Source organism: Pteronotus mesoamericanus, unplaced genomic scaffold (genome assembly GCF_021234165.1).
Source record: "Pteronotus mesoamericanus isolate MK-2021 breed Mesoamerican mustached bat unplaced genomic scaffold, CSHL_Meso_final contig_73, whole genome shotgun sequence".
Taxonomy (NCBI): domain Eukaryota; kingdom Metazoa; phylum Chordata; class Mammalia; order Chiroptera; family Mormoopidae; genus Pteronotus; species Pteronotus mesoamericanus.
Genome location: NW_026555245.1, coordinates 2,251,206 through 2,255,575, shown reverse-complemented (window position 1 = coordinate 2,255,575; position 4,370 = coordinate 2,251,206). Strand labels below are relative to the sequence as shown.

The following is a 4,370-nucleotide window of genomic DNA, read 5'->3' as shown; positions in this document are numbered from 1 at the left end:
AAAATGACTTCTCTCTTCTGATCATTAGGTCCTTGTTTCTAGAATGAAAGAGTTGGACTAGATCAGTGGTTTTTGAAGTGGAGTCTCTGGATCAGCAGCCTTAGCATTGCCTGGGAACTTTTGAGAAATGCAGACTCTCAGGCCCACCCTGGATCTGTGCATCAGATGCTCTGGAATGGGCCCCTATGACCTGTGATTTCACATCTCTGCAGGCACCCTGGACATACACCTGAGTTGGAGAACCACTGCACCAGATAGTCTCTGAGGCCTCTCTTTACTCCACACTTAACTTCTTAAGGTCTTTTTTTTTATAACTACATAAAGTATCTCACATATAAAAATGAGAAGAGACGATGATATCATGAATTGCTAGTCCCCAATGACTTGATTTAATCAATCTTAACATTATATCACACTTATTTCGAAATAATAAAAAATATATTTCAAATATATTTGAAGCTTACTCTGTATAATTTTTACCCAGTCCCTTTCTCCCCAGTCCCCTCCAAAGAGAAGCCACTCTAATAAACTCAGTACTTACCCATTTCCAAACTATTTCCCCAAGTACTTGTATAAATTTACATCCCCATTAACAGGGCAAAAGAATCCCCATTTCTTTATGTAATTCTAATATTTTAGTATTGCCAGAGACTTTGTCTTGCCAATGATGGATGTAAAATGTTATTTATCTGGATATTAATTTGCACTTCTCTAATAACTAGTGAGGCTAAGCTTCTCTTCTTGTGTTTGCTGGTCACTTATATTTTCTATTATATAGTCAAATTCTCTATTAGCTCTGTGGCTGCAAATATCTTTTCCAAGAATATAACTTTTTCCCTTTATTTCTGATTACTATTATGCAGAATGTTAATGCATTTATCATTTCATTTATGACAAGCACTTTTTTATTATCTAAGAAATACTTCCTGACCCCTAAGGTCACAATGACATTCTCCAAAATTTTTAAGTGAGTGTTATACTTTTCACATTAAGGTCTTTAATACTTGATCTTTGTATATTGTGTGAGGCTGGGATTCTAATTTAATACTTATCTTTCTATAATGGAAGGTTGGTATCTTGCATTTTCCCTTTATTCAACATAAAAACAAAGTTTTATATGTATAACTGCTGCCCTAATGGAGCTTACGGGTTTCTTTGGAGGGAGGGGGGAGTAATAAAAAAGTATGTAAATAGTAAAGTGAGTATTTACATAGGGATGCCCTATATGAGACACTAAACTCTTTATGTCTACTTAACCTATTTAACAATTAGTTTCTTCATGAGGTAGGAGCAATTAATATCCTCATTCTACATGTGAAAACAATAAAGCATAAAACAATTCAGTAACTTTCTCACAGTTGCACAGATGATGGGAAATCTGGGATTTCAATCCAGTCAGGCCACGTCTAAGATCTGTACTTCTAACCCTGACACTAGGCTGCCTCTTGTCTGTGATGCTGTAAAATCTATGACTGAAAATCATCTGGGGCTCAGGTAAGGGGTTTACTTTAGTTGGGGACCAGAGAAGGAGTCTTTCAGAAAGTGACATTTAGGCTAAAACCTGAAAAATGAGAAGAAAAAGCAGTTTCTTCCTGCCTCAGGAAGGTGAATAGTTCTGCTTCTCTACCAGTCCAACCGGTCAGAGGACACAGAAGGAATGAGGGCATTTTTCTACCCTTTAGGGTGAATTGAGTAATAACAGGACATATTGCTCAGAGGTCACAAAATATAAACACCTTACCCACTTCCCACCAAAAAAGCCAATCCCAACAGTTTACTCAGATTGCATTTGTGTGCCTGCACACATGCCGTCCACACAGCAGACTGGACCCCAAATATGATGATGTCTTCTCCCTCTGTTGATTGAGTCTGTTGTGAGGAAACAGCATGGCACGCCCTCTGGACGGGTGCTCTTCCTATCCTTCTCTTCCCTCCATGTTGCCCGCCAGACAGAGGAGCCTTTGTGAAACCCATGACGGGAGCTCACAAATTACACAGACTCGTCTGAACCACGGCTGAGCATATTAGTCAAGGCACTTGAAAAACATTATCTTCTTCCGCTCAAGACACTTCATTCACAGTTTTACCAGGCCTTCACATTATAAATCAAATGTGCATGTTGTTTTTAAATTGCTCAAGAGATGAGAAGTAGTAGAAAAGAGTCCCCCGAGGACCATGGGGAAGGCTGAAACTTTCTGGAAGGATTCCTGAGGTGTTGGGCTGCTTTAGTCTGTGTTAGCAGGGCTTGCTGTGCACACTCAGAAACTTGATGTGTTCTCCCATTTGAGCCATACAAACACTACTCATTTCTTCTTACAGATCCCCCATCCACACTCTCCCAAGCTTTTCCCCCAAGTCCATTTGAATTCACAAATCATATTTTGTGGCCTGTGACTTAAGAAATATAATCAATGTGCGTGAAGATTTTACAGCCCCCTTGTAGAGCATTTTATGAGATGAGTTCAATGCAATGCCTACAATGTCCCCAGGTCCTAGAAGGATAGAGATAAAGACAGGGTCATGCAGCCTCTTTCTGTCTCCGCCTACAGCTGCGAGAGGAGCTCCCACCATGTCTGCCCCCCTGCAACGGATGGTCATCCGGAACTGCTCCAGTTTCTTGATCAAAAGGAACCAGCAGATGTACAGCACTGAACCCAATAATCTGAAGGCCTGCAACTCCTTTCGCTACAACGGGCTGATTCACTGCTAGATGGTGGGCATAGAGCAAGAAGCCGATGGCAAAGGTGTGGTGGTCATCATGAAGCAGAGATCTGGCCAAGGAAAGCCAGCCTCCTCCTATGTGCAGACCACCATCAACAAGAATGCCCAGGCCACGTGGAGCAGCATCCGGCACAGGATCCGCAAGAACCGCCCAGGTCTGCTCTTGGCTGCCATGCGCAGGGCCAGTGTCATCCTGCGCAGCCAGAAGCCTGTGATGATAAAAAAGAAGCAGGCCCACCCCACCAAGAGCTACTGAGTACACCCCTCCCCTCAAAGCAATAAAGGTATCAGCCAACTTTCTTCAAAAAAAAAAGGGGGGGGGGTCATTCATGGTCATGCCTGGAATTAGAAAGACAGACATAAACTGGGCTGAACAAAGGGACTCTGCCTTGGCCACATAGGTTGGTGTTAGAAGCACTGGTGTGACTGGACAGCTGAAGGCATCTGATTTCTAACCTGGTACAAATCCCATCCAGCTAGCTCCCTGTACTGCCCTGGTATAGCAGTGAATGTTTCAGAATGAGAATATAGTAGTCACTAAATCAACACTGAGCTTCATGGTCTATGTGCTATCCCATGGTTTATGTACAGATCAGTAGGGATAAAATGTGGGATGAGATGTGTTACCCTATATACTTGAGTTTAAAACATGCTCTGATTTTATAAGGCACACTGTGACTCACCTTGAAATATACTCTTGAAGTATCACTTTAAAATAGTTTCCTTTGAAAATAATTTGGTATAATATTTTGGTCTTTAGCACTTCTAAAGTGTTCTTTGATTGTCAAGTGTTCTGGGCAAAGAGAAAAAGGGAGAACAAAGAGAAGAGGAAGAAAATGGTAGTAGAGGGGAGGGGAGGGGAAGAAATAGAAAACAATGGAAGAGAAGAAAAGGGGAGGGGAGAAAAGAGGAGGAAATGAAGGGAGGGGAGAAAAGGGATAGGAGGGGAGACTGGCAGTGGAAAGATGGTTTTGTTTTCACCTGTGGACAATTGCCTCTAAACTTTCATAAAATATGACATTCTAGGGAGTTGATGGACTTCACAGAAATATTTGACACATCTACATTTCAAAGCACTGCTCCTGTCATTAATAATTTGTTTTCAAAGAAATGTCTGTAATATTCATTTGACCACAGTGCAAGCTAGAGACAAGTGTTCTGACTGATACATTCTGTCTTAAGGAACATGTCACAGTGCAAATATTTTTGCTTCATTGGGCAGCTTTTTTAGCTTTCAGTTGTCTGGTGGTTTGCTATGACCTGGAGAAGATTCATAGTTATGTTCTGAGAAACCTGTGTCAATGGGGACCGCCTCAGCTTTCTTCCTGGCACAGGTAGAATGACACTATTCAGGCCTGGCAAGGCCGTCGTCACACAGAGCTGGTAATATTAAGTAATACACTCCAGACATTTGCTGGGGAGTATGATGTCAAGCTGACATGTGCCCAATAATTACTCAAAAGTCAAATAGAAAGAAACACTATTCATAATTGTTTGAAGGATTGAGGTCAAGTTGTTCTTCTAGATGTTTTCAACTATCCTAGTTCAGGAAGATCAGAAAGAAGCCAGGTATACAGAATTCATTTTACTGGATCCCTGAAGAACTGCTTTTGATGAATTATGCTTTGGGTATTTCAAGAGCCTAAATA

The 4,370-nt window shown here is 41.3% G+C and overlaps 1 pseudogene; it reads left to right on the top strand.

Annotated features, from left to right (window-relative positions):
• Positions 1 to 2,533: 2,533 nt before the first annotated feature.
• On the top strand, positions 2,534 to 2,977 carry LOC129078479 (60S ribosomal protein L28-like; annotated as a pseudogene).
• The last annotated feature ends 1,393 nt before the right edge of the window (positions 2,978 to 4,370 follow it).